The 13,474-nt window shown below is 37.0% G+C and overlaps 1 protein-coding gene across 4 annotated transcripts in view; it reads left to right on the top strand.

Annotated features, from left to right (window-relative positions):
• Positions 1–13,474, top strand: part of KLHL13 (kelch like family member 13) — a 208,239-nt gene that overhangs the window by 121,108 nt on the left and 73,657 nt on the right. The gene's annotated exons all lie outside the window — the stretch shown is intronic.

Below are 13,474 nucleotides of genomic sequence, written 5' to 3'. Positions count from 1 at the left end.
TTGAAAACTGGTACTCAAATAAATGTACATCCATGTAAACCCAGGTTCAGGGCAGCACTTTTCACGATAGCCAGAAGGTAGAAAGAGCTCCAATGTCCATCATTTGATGAATGGGTAAACAAATTGTAATATGTCCATATAATGACATATTCAGCCATATAGTATATTAGAAGTACTGATATATTATGGGTGAACCTCTAAAACTTTATGTTCAGTGACAGGAGCCAGCCACAAAGGATCACATATTGCATGATTCCATTTATGTCAAATGCTAAAATAGATAAATGAATAGTGACAGAACACAGGTGCCTGGGGCTGGGGCTGAGGAGGAGAGAATGGGAAGCAACTGCTTAATGGGAATGGGTTTTGTTTTGGGGTATTGAGAATGTTTTGCAACAAGATAGAGGGATTGGTTGTGCAACATTCTCAATATACTAGATGCCACCAAATTGTTCATTTTAAAATTGTTATTTTTATGTTATGTGGATTTCACTTCAGTGATGAAAACAAAAACCAACAACCTACCCCACAGTGTTGTGTGTGTGTGACACTGTGTGGGGAATAGAATGATGTTAGGTTGTGCACAGGCATTTCTTATTCTAGACTTACACTTTCTTAGACTTACCTTCTCTTTATGGTGTTCCATTTGTAGTAATATAAGTTTTCCTTTAAAGATAAATGTAAGTTTAAATGATTGATTTAAAGAAAAAGTAAATAAATAAGAAAGGTGGCACTGAGATGACAAATGAAGGCAATTCACAGATGACAGAAAAAGTGGAAACTTCAAGAAACACTGCATTCTATGTTCAAGTCAATTAATTTTTATTGAGTACATGTTGGGTACAAGTTGCAATTCATCAAAGTTGAACAAGATGTGATTTTTGCCTCAGAAAGAACTTTCAACCTAATAAAGGTGATAAGCCACATTTATAAATAGAGGAAGAGGCTGAATGTGCCCAGTGCTTAAAAAGGACAAACAGACTGAGATCAAGACAAGGTACCTGTTTGATTACCAGTACCATTTAAGAAAATGCTAGAATATATATAGAGAAAATGTACTAAAGTCCACGTACAAGTGCAAACAAAACCCCAACTTAATTTTGGCATCATTGGTTGGTGGGAGGGGAGGGATTGGTAGGATATCATTTTAGAGAGAAATTTGCTTTTGAATTTAGGAATAGGGAGCAGAAATAATTAATAAATGCAATAGACAATGTATTCAAGTTCCATATACTATGGTCCTTCCTGCCTCTACTTTTTTCTCTCTCAGTAGCCTGCAGTCATGCTGGGCTCCCTTTATCCCTAACAACCTCACATTTAAAAGTAATGTAGTAGGGAGCTTAAGAATGTCTATTCTGGGGCTAGACTGTCTGGGTTAAAATTCCAGTTTTCTAATTTACACACTGTGTAACTAACCATAGTCATGTCACTTGATTTTTTTATGTTCTAATTTTCTCTTCTTTAAAATTGGGATATTAATACTACCTGCATATAAGGTTGTAGTAAGGATTAAATAAATTAAATGACTAAAACGGTAAAGCATTTATAACACTGGATGACACATGGTAAGTGATAAAATAAATGGTAGCTATTATCATCATCTCTAATAAGTCCTACCAATTTTATCTCCTAAAAATATTTTTGAATGTGTCCAACAACCATTGCCTTAGTTGAAGACCTTATGTTGTCACAATTGCAATTGTGCCTTAAATAGTCTTGCATACTTACCCTTCTTTCTAACCATCCCCTCTGTCTCATTTAACTGCTAGACACACTCCTGCTTATTTATCTTAAATACTTAGTTCAGGTGTCACCTCTGTGAAACTTTCCCTGATCCCTTGCATTAGTCTACTTGGGGCTCTGCATGTGCATTCATATCATCTGGAGCATATCTCAATTATAGCGCATCTCGCATAGTACTGTGACTATAGTTGATGTTCCTGGGGCTATGAACAACTTGAAGGGGAGAAACTGAGTTTACTCAGCTTTGAACTTCCAGCCTAAACGCAGCCCCTGAAACAAAGGTGACATTTACTAAATGCTTGGGTGGATTAGTGAATGGCCTCTGCCTATAGAAAGTTAGCTTACAGTCTTCATTTGGGAAGCTAAGGTGAGAACACATAAGGATAAATAACTATTATGAGGATAAATAACTATTATGAACATTGTTCTGTAAGTGCTACGAGAGTTTAGAAAAAAGGGCATTTGATGAGTGTTGGAATAATAAAAATAGGCTTCAAAAAAGTAGAGCTCAATTTGTAACTTAAGAATAGGCAGGGAGAGAGGACTTTTGTTGGGGTGATCAAGGAGGCTCTAGGAGACCTGGGTAGGGCCAGGGGTACAGGCTGTGGAAAGGAGTTAAGGCAGAAGGATGATCCTGGAGATCAGGGAAAATGGCTGACAAGAGACACCAGCTGCCAGATTGTCAAAGAAAGAAGGAAAGCTTTTAGATGAAAAAGAAAAAACAAACAAACAATCATAGATCAGGTGTAATTCCAAGTGAAAATGCTAGAAAATACAAGATATTCCATGGGAAGAAGTTGCGGAGCAGAACAAGAAGGAGCAACATATTGGAAGAGATCAAACCCTGAGAGGCTTGGAGTCCAGCAAAAAGGGTAGGTGGAGAGGTTTGTTTCAAATATGCATTGTAAGGAAGCTCAGTGAAATCCAATACAAAATGGAAAACCAACTAAAAGAAACCAGAAAAACAATTCAGGAAATGAATGAAAAATTCACCAAAGAGATTGACATATTGAAAAAAGAACAAAGAGAACTTCTGGAAATGAAAAAAATCATGTAAGGAAATACAAAACATAGTGGAAAGTTTAAGGAATAGACTAGGCCAGGCAGAGGAAAGAATTTGAGAGCTTGAAGACAACTCTTTTCAATTAATTCGGTCAAAAATGAAGAACAGAGAATAAGAGGAATGAACAAAGCTGACAAGAAATATGAGATTATGTAAAATGGCCAAATGTAAGAATCATAGGCATGCCTGAGGGTGAAGAAGAAAAGGAACAAGGGCTGCAAAACCTATTTGAGGAAAACTTCCCTGGTCTTGCTAGAGATTTAGACATCCAGGTACAAGAAGCTCAACGAAAACGTGGGAGATTCATTGCAAAGAGGCAATCACCAAGACACATAGTTATCAGATGGCTAAAGTGAACATCAAGGAGGAACTCCTGTGAGCCATAAGGCAAAAACATCAAGTAACTTACAAAGGAAAACCCATCAGGCTAACTGTAGACTTCTCAACTGAGACCTTACAAGCCAGAAGGGATTGGGGCCACACCTTCAGTCTTCATAAACAGCACAACTGCCAGCCTGGAATTTTGCATCTGGCAAAACTAATGTACATGAAGGAGAAATAAAGACTTTTCAAGACAAACAAATCCTGAGGGAATTTGTCAGACCAGACCTTCCCTGCAAGAAATACTCAGAACCGCATTGTAAATGGATGTTCACAATAGACACCCACCAGAGTAAAACTACCCAAAAGCTAACTCTCAGAACTCATATAAAACAATACCACAAGAGGTAAAAAACAAAAGCAATAAGGATCTACCCAATAGGATGAACAGAACAGCACCCCACATACCAATCCTATCAATCAAAACATGAACAGTCTGAATGCCCCACTCAGGAGACACAGGTCGGCTGAATGGTTGAAAAAATACAATGTAAGTATCTGCTGTCTCCACAAAACACATCTAACCCACAAGGACTCATACAGACTCAAGGTGAAGGGATGGAAAAAATTATTCTATGTAAATGGAAACCAAAGAAAGCAGGTGCAGCCATTCTTATATAAGATAAAATTGACTTTAAATCAACAATAGTAGAGAAACATAAAGATGGTCATTATATAAGGATAAAGGGAGCATTTCAAAAAGAAGACATACAATCCTAAATTTTTATGCATCTAACACAGTAGTGCCCAGATTCATAAAGCAAACCCTACTAGATTTAAGCAAAGAGATAAACAGGGGCATCATAACTGCAGGGACTTCTACACCCCATAGATAGAACTGGGCAGATCATCCAAGCAGAAAATAAATAAATAAACACTGGAATTAAATGAGACTCTACAACAAATGGGCCTAACACACATGTACAGAACATTCTACCCCCAAACTACTGAATATACATTCTTTTCATCAACACATGGAGAATTCTCCAAGATTGATCATATCTTAGGCCACAAAACATGTCTCAACAAGTTCAAAGAAATAGAAATCATACCATGTATCTTCACAGACCACAGTGGAATAAAACTAGAAATCAACTCCAAGAGAATCACTCAATTCTACACAGTCATGGATATTAAACAAGCTGCTGATGAACAATTATTGTGTCAATAATGAAATTAAGGTGTAAATTAAAAGATTCTTTGAACTGAATGACAAAGTGACAAAAGCTATCAAAATCTATGGGATTCACTAAAGTAGTCCTAAGGGGAAATTCATGGCCTTAAATACATACATGAAAAAGACAGAAAGATCACAAATTAACAATCTAATATCACATCTCAAAGAACTAGAAACAGAACAGTAAACCAAACCCAAAGCCAGCAGAAGAAAAGAAAGAACGAAGGTCAGAGCAGAACTATGTGAAATGGAAAATAGAAAAAATGATGCAAAGGATTAATGAAACAAAAAGTTGGTTCTGAGAAAAGGTCAACAAAATTGATAGACCTCTTGCTAGATTAACCAGGAATGGAAGAGATAGGACCCAAGTAAGCTCAATCAGAAATGAAAAAGGGGGGGGGGCAGGGATTGACTGCTAATGGGTATGGAGTTTCCTTTAGAGGGGGAGGGAAATGTTCTAAAATTAGATTGTAGCAATCGTTGCACAACCCTCTGAATTTATTAAAAAACACTGAATTTTACACTTTAAAGAAAAGAAATGAAAGAGGAGATATTACAACTGACACCACAGAAATACAAAATATCTTCTGTGAATGCTATGAAAATCTCAATGTACATAAACTCAAATGTAGAGGAAATGGACAACTTGGAAACACACAATTCCCAAGATTCAATCAGGAAGAAGCAGAACTCTTGAACAGACTGGTAATGAGCAACAACATTGAAGCAATAATAAAAACACTTCCAACCAAAGAAGCCCTAGACCAGGTGGATTCACAGCCGAATTTTACCAGACCTACAAAACATAGCTGGTACCCATACTGCAGAAATTATTCCATATCATCAAGAAGCAGGGAATCCTCCCCAACTCATTCTATGAAGCCAGAATCCCCTTGATACCAAAGCCAGGAAACAATAACAACAACAACAACAAAAAAAAAAAACCCCTACAGACCAAAATGCCTTATGAATAACGGTGCAAAAATCCTCATTAAAATACTACCAAACCAAATTCAACAGCACATCAAAAAAACAATCCACCATGACCAAGTGGGCTTTATCCCAGGGCTGCAAGGATGGTTCCACATACGGAAATCAATAAATGTGGTTCACCACATAAACAGAAGCAAAAACAAAGACAATATGATCCTCTCAGTAGAGGCAGAGAAAACATTTGACAAAATTCAGCACCCTTTTATGATAAAAACCCTCAACAATCTAGGCACAGAAAGAACCTATCTCAAAATTATAAAAGCAGTATATGACAAACCCACAGCCAACATCATACTGACTGGGGAAAAGTTGACAGCATTCCACCGTAGAACTGGAACAATACAAGGATGCCCACTGTCACCACTTCTACTCAACATAGTACTGGAAGACCTAGCCAGTGAAATCAGCAAGAGAAGGTAATAAAGGGTATCCAAATTGGGAAATAGTAGGTCAAACTATTGCTTTTTGTTGACAATATGATCTTATATTTAGAAAGTCCCAAAGACTCCAGCAAGAGACTCCTGGAATTGATAAATAAGTTCAGCAAAGTCTCAGATTACAAAATCAATGTACACAAATCAGTAGCATTCCTATACACCAGTAACAGTCAAGCTGAGAATCAAATCAAAGACTCAATACCATTCACAATAGTTACAAAGAAAATAAAACACTTAGGAATATACTTAACCAAGAAGGTGAAAGATCTCTACCAAGAGAAGCACGAAACACTGAGGAATGAAATTTTGGATGGCACAAACAAGTGGAGAAACATATCATACTTTTGGATCAGTTGAATCAACATTGTTAAAATGTCCATACTACCAAAGTGATTTACAGATTCAATGTAATCCTTATCAAAATATCAACATCATATTTCAAAGGTTTAGAAAAAATAATTCTATGCTTTGTTTGGAGCCAGAAAGGAGCCCTAGTAGCCCAAGCACTCTTAAGCAATAGGAACAAATCTGGAAGCATCACATTACTGGACTTCAAACTATGCTATAAGGCTATAATAACCAAAACAGCATGGTATTGGCACAAAATAGAGACATAGACCAATGGAACAGAACAGAGGACCCAGATATAAAATCATCCACATACAGCCAACTGATCTTTGGCAAAGCAAACAACAATACACACTGGGGAAAAGAATCTCTATTCAATAAATGGTGGTAGGAAAATTGGATAGCCACATGCAGAAGAATGAAACAAGCCCCCTACCTCTTGCCACACACAAAAATCAATTCAATATGGATAAAAGACTTGAATGTAAGGCATGAAACCATAAAAATTCTAGAAATAAATCTAGGAAAAACTCTTTTAGACATCGTCCTATGCAAAGAATTTATGGCTAAGACCCTAAAGGCAACAGCAAATATAAATAAATGGGACTTGATTAAATTTAAAAAGCTTCTGCACAGCTAAGGAAATAATCAACAGAGCAAATAGACAATGTACAGAATAGGAGAAAATATTCATAAGCTGTATGTCTGATAAAGGATTGATAACCATAATGTGCAAAGAACTCAAGCAAATCAGCAAGGAAAAAACAAACAACCCCATTAAAAAGTGGGCAAAAGACATGAACAGAAGCTTTTCAAAAGAAGATAGACAAATGACCAATAGACATGAAAAAATGCTCGACATCGCTAATAATCAGGGAAATCCAAATTAAAACCACAAATTAAAAACACCTTACCCTGTTAGAATGGGTTTTATTAAAAAGTTCAAAAACAATAGATGCTGGTGTGGATGCAGAAAGGAATGCTTACACCCTGTTGGTGGGACTGAAAATTAGTACAAACTTTATGGAAAACAGTATGGAGATTCCTCAAAGAAGTAAAAGTAGACCTATCCAGCAATCCCCCTACTGCATATTTACCCAAAGGAAAAGAAGTCATTTAATCAAAAAGACACCTGCTCTTGAATGTTTATCACAGCACAATTGACAATTACAAAGATGTGGAATCAACCCAAGTGCCCATCAATTCATAAGTGGACTAACAAATGCGGTATGTGTATACGATGGAATGCTACACAGCCATGAAGAAAGATGCATTAGGGCCTTTTGCAACATTTGGATCGAATTAAAGACCATTATCCTAAGTGAAGTATCTAAAGATTTGAAAAACAAACACCACGTGTTCTTGCTGTTGAAGTGGAACTAACTAGTGAGCAAACATGTACACAGAGGGAAGTAAAACTCAGTGGAAATCAAGCAGGGTGGAGGGGGGAGGAGAGGATGGTTGAAAACCTATGTAATGAGTACAGTGAACACTATTCTGGATGATGGGTACACTTGTAACCCTGACTCAAGCATAACAAAGTTTATACATGTAACCAAATATATTTGTATCACTATAATATTTTGAAATAATAATGAAAAAGAATAGCCATAACTTGTGTGAACAGAGGGGCATCCTCAATGTCTTATGGAATGTTTTATGAGTTAAATAGATAGTGACAGAAAAATAAAAAACATCTAGCATTTGCAAAACAGAGAGGAAACCAGTCTTACTATGGTGTGTGTAGGGGGTGCGTGTGTGGTGGTGGGAGGTATATGTTGAAAACTGCAAGTAGTTCTCAACCTATAAATGGGGTGTGTTCTAAAGGTTTATTTACAAATCATTTGTTTAGACATGACACATCATATACATGATTGTGAGGTTTCTAGCTGAGCCCATAATATTATATTTAACCTACTTAAGCAGTGATCTATCCCAGAAACTGTGCTCCAGGTCTTGGGAGCAGAGGGTTAGAAAAGGTGGGATGGATTCTGGGCTAGAAGTCAGAGAGTAGAGGAAGTTGAGTTTTTGTTGTTCTTCAACAACCCCTTTTGCACCTTTTTTTCCCCTATCTCTATGTTTAAGAGAGAGTTTCTCTATCCCCTAAGGCCTCCTGCTGCCAATTTCCTTAAAATAGCACCCCACTCTAGGTTGCTAGGGTTCTAAAAGGCTCTCTCCCACCTTCAGCCTGCCCCATTCCCTCAGGGCAACAGCTCTTTGCTATTTGAAGAGACTTGACTGAACTCATTCACACCAATGTGTGAATTACAGATAGCCACCTCATCCTGGCAGCTGTACTTATTATAATTTTAATAGCCGCCTTGTTAGCGCCAATGAACCTGTAATTGCTGGAATTTCTGGCAGTAGTACAGAGCAAACAATGGGAGGGGGTGGAGGTGAGAGTTGCAGAGAGAGTTCCATTGTAGGAGGAGATATATTTTGGGACAGGGAAAGCCTTGGCTAAGAGCTTTGCCTAATTTCCCTTTCTTCTCCATTTCCCTCCCCCACAAGGTTCCTGTGTATTCCTCTCCACAGATTTACTATAGGCTGTAAGTTGTTTAATTTTTTATAATAGCTTCCATGACAGTTCTGGGTATGGTGCTTTCAGTTGTGTGCAAATCTGGGACCGCTTATAATGGGAAATATGGTTGAATAGATAAGGTGGGGCCAGGGGTTGAGGGTCTCCTGAAAGTGGAGTCTATAAATACATGACACAAATAAGTAGTAGTAGAAGGCTTTTGAATAGAAACTTGAGGTGATGAAAGCAATAAGGAAGGCAAAATTCATTCTAAATTTTAGATTAGAAATGATGAGGTGTCAAGTTTACTATTGGCTTGTGATTGGTCTATACAGATTCCTATTTTTGGCTACTATTTTTCACTGTCCTGGGACTTCTACCTTAAACTGTTAGTGTCTATCTCCCTGGCTGTCTGACTGTTCTCTGTGGCTCCTGAGCCAATCTTCCTTTAGGATTAAGGCTCCTAGAGGCTTTTATGACTCTTATATTCCCAACTAGCCCTTAAGGGCTTATGCACTATGTTTCTGTGTCCAAAATTCAAGTTTCCTGTTAGCAAAACACAGCTTCCTTTTAAGACCATATTTTTTTTCTTTTTAATAAAAGTCTCCAGCCCTTTTCTTCCATCTTTACCCCAGAACACATCAGAGACAGTGGTTAATGATCTGTATCAGTTAGCCCTCGCAGCTGCAGGAGCCTCTACCCAGAAGTCCCTAACCTATGCATGTTAAACTATGTTGCAAATAGACTCTTCCCTTTGGGGAACCCCATTGTCTTTTATTCTTTATATTGTTCATTATGTTAATATCCTTGATATTTCTGTCCTGCCAGTCTGTGTAAAGGGGAGGTCAGGAAGTGAGGTGAGAAAGAGATTTGAGATACTTCCTTAATCCTAAATTATAATTCTTTCATTGGAAGAGGATTCATAGGTCTTTAATCAAATATGTATGTTTTTCTCTATTTTGAAAGTTAAAGGGGCTTGTTAGCATTGGATCCTCCTGTGTTTCATTTGTATATTTTACTCTTGACTGCTCACCACACCATTTGTGTTACTAGGTTTTGGTGATGTGCAGTGGCTTGCTTGGTTGAATTTGCTATTTATTTCTTGCTCCATCTAGTGGATCAGTGATTGTCAAAATTGGATTTTGCGGTTTACTCTTTCATCATCACTATTTGCAACAATAATTTAATAGAATATAACAGTCCAAAGAATATGCTTTTATACTTTCCAATTACCAGTGTGTAGAAATGACTGGTTTTAGGAGCTACTGTTTTATTTTTTAACATTCATTAGTCAAGGTAGTGATAAACCAACAAAATGCATTTCTTCACTTTACCAATACTATCTTGACTTAAAAAAACTGGTACTGAAATTTCCTTTCCTTATGGTAGCTAAGTGTTTCTCTTTCTCAATTTAGTTCAGCAGTCACTTATTGATCCATTAGCTCCTCCCCCCATCCATCTGTCATAAAGTTGTTGTGTACCTACTATGCTGGGCACCCTGTCAGGCACACATAGGGTCTGTCACACAAATACCATCAGGACCCGTTTAGGTATACTGTTTGCAATTGTAATATTTTATTTATTTCTTATGATTCACATCTTAGTTTTGGAAGGATAAGGCCATTTAGTGATTTCTTGTTTAATTATCATTAGAAAAATGTGGTTAAGAATGGAGGCGGGGCCGGGCGCGGTGGCTCACGCCTGTAATCCTAGCATTCTGGGAGGCCGAGGCGGGCGGATTGTTGGAGCTCAGGAGTTCAAGACCAGCCTGAGCAAGAGTGAGACCCCCATCTCTATTAAAAAAAAATAGAAAGAAATTATATGGACAGCTAAAAATATACATAGAAAAAATTAGCTGGGCATGCTGGCTCATGCCTGTAGTCCCAGCTACTCAGGAGGCTGAGGCAGGAGGATCGCTTGAGCCCAGGAGTTTGAGGTTGCTGTGAGCTAGGCTGACGCCACGGCACTCACTCTAGCCCGGGCAACAGAGTGAGACTTTGTCTCACAAAAAAAAAAAAAAAGAAGAAAAAGAATGGAGGAGGGAAGAACTTGCCTCTGCTGACTTGATTTGACCAAAATTGCCTCCTATAATTGGGTTCTTATGTGACAGGCAATGAGTTAGGTATAATAAGTTAGGTATAATAAGTAAGTAAGATGCAGCCTCATTTCTTAAGAGTTTATAGTCTAGGGAGGCATAGAAACTGTTATAATCCAAAGTGACAGAAGCTATAATATTCAAAGTACCACAGGAGGATAGAAAACCATTACCTGTGTATGCTAAGGGATGTGAGGGAAGGTTTCATTAAAGCAGGTATGCTTGAATACTTAAGCATGACTAGAGGTTTGCTTGGTAGTCAAGGAGGGCAGGGAATTCCAAGTGGAATCATATGTGAAACCACTGAGGCATGAAAGAATACGGCATGTTTGAGATCTACACCAAGAAATTGCTAATTGATGAATGAAAGGGATCTCTGTGAATTGGCACTGGGAAGGTATTTCTGGCATAGGTATAGGCTGATAGTTTCTGTTACTTTTGTCATATTGTTGTCCTATATCTTCTATTAGCTATTCCCTATTCCTCCCTTACTCCAGCCATTTACTTTGGTATATGAAGGCCTTTTTTTCTTTGGTATGGGATTGTTTAGGAGTCATAGTTGTAGTTTTTCCCCTGAAATAAATGTTAATGTAAATATTAATGCAATACAAAGGAGAGTAATGAACACCAAATTAGGTGTCAGGGGGCCTGGATTATTGTTTTCCAGTTCTCTCACTCAGCAGCTATGTCACTTAAGCCAAGTCATTTAACAACTCTGTTTCTTCACTAGTAAAATGGGAATATTAACACCTGCATTGCCTACCTCAAGATCAGGTTGAAAATGAAAATGAGTCTCTTAAAAATTAAGAGGTATAATAAACTCTTTTACTTGGAATTCTGCTGGCTGAGTTTAAACTGACATTTAAAACAAGTAAAATACTTTGCGGAGTATCTGGATAGGAAAATTAGGTTGTTAAGTAATTCTTACTTTCTCATTAACCTTATGTATCTACCCTCTGTCTTCAAAATGTCATTTAGCTTATTTCTATGTTTCCAAACTAACATAAAAATTTTGAACTTCCCAGTGTTCTAGCATGTATATTTTAGCCCCTTTTAGATTCTTACTATAGCTATTAAACAGTAATCAATTTAAGATTTACATTAGTAAAATCTAAGTTGGCATATTTCATAGTTGATCTTGAATAATTAATATCTATTAAGTACATTGAATTACTCATGAGTTGCCCTCCATCATTTGTGGTACTATATAGTGGTATGACCCGAGTTTTGTTTCATTTTAGAAATATATAAGAGGGTTCTGATTCATTCAATTAGGATTGGGAGGCTATGTGACTTTGGCCTCTGCCTCCTTTGCCATTTTTCCTAATCTAGTGACAGTGCAGGTAGCCGTTATTAGTAGCAGAAAATGGCATTTCCATTCATTTTCTTTCCTTTGACCCCATTTCCCCCATTAGATTGAGTGGTAATACTACTGAAATCTGAGAAATCATCTTAAATATGAACTTCTAGACTATAGGAATATGAGCAATTGCTCCCAATATAAATACCCCTGGCCAACCCTTCTTTAGACCAATGGTTCTCAAAATCTATCCTCTGTGAATATTTCAGCATAACAGAAAACTCTATAAACCATTTAACTCACCCTGCTCTGAGCCATCTTACATACATCAGAAGAAAGGGAAAGAGTACTGCTATGGATGTGCTATGGATGAGATAACATGATGGCATTTTAAATGGAATGTAAGTGAATTATTTATACTAGACTAGTATAGACTCTGTCATCACAATCACTAATAGCATATAACACTTACTTGTGGAATTCTAGGATGTAGTTACCTCTTTCCCACTTTCTCCTTTTACAACATCAAGATGAACAAGTTATGTTAATTAGGATAAAAATACCTATTCGACACCCTTTTGTTATGATAGAGGGGTCCGTTTGCCATTCTGTGGTGAACGTATCTTGCTCTTACTCTGTAAACCTCTATCTTGCTCTTGCTCTGTAAATCTATCTTGTCCTTCCTCAATAAACTTCATTTCACCTTTGCAAAAAAAAATACCTATTTGAGTCAAAATATAATATAAAATGGTTGTTGCTTTTTTCTGCCAGGCCCGAAGGAAATATTTTGGCAATTGGTCTGTTTTCTACAAAACTAAATGATGAAATGGTCTAGCTTATTTTCTCTTTGTTTTAAAATCTGTGGTACCATTGATACATAGTTTAAAAACATTCTTCTGAAGATCTAGTTGATTAGATCATTTTTATGTCCCACTAAGTACTGCCCTTTTTTGAAGATTTCTTGAAAAATATGGCACATTTCCCAAATCACATCCTCCATTTTTTATGTATTTGAATTATTTTTCCTTACAAGTTAATGGAAAGGGAACTGGTCAGTTTTTTTCACTCAATAAAAAAGAAAGAAGGTGTAGATAGCTTTTATCTGGGAAGTTTTTAAATCATTGAGATAATATTTAAGTATTAACTACTTTTTGAAATTATTGCTGGAATCCTCTAAACCCATTTGAACATAAAATGGTTGAATAAGATGAAACAATTTTTTTATTGTCTACATAAAAGAAAGCACCATGGGTTTTGCATCATTGCATAAATCTAAGAGATTGTGCATGCATAAAAAGGATGAGACAAAGCTGAATGCTAAATGCCAAAATCAACGAAAGCTTGAGTACTTACTGAGTATTTGACACGGAGCATAATGGGATGTGGTTCCACAGAGTGAGAACACTAAATATTTACCCC

Source organism: Lemur catta, chromosome X, assembly GCF_020740605.2.
Source record: "Lemur catta isolate mLemCat1 chromosome X, mLemCat1.pri, whole genome shotgun sequence".
NCBI lineage: Eukaryota > Metazoa > Chordata > Mammalia > Primates > Lemuridae > Lemur > Lemur catta.
Note: the sequence above shows the minus strand (reverse complement) of the source record. Positions and strands in the feature narration are given on the sequence as shown.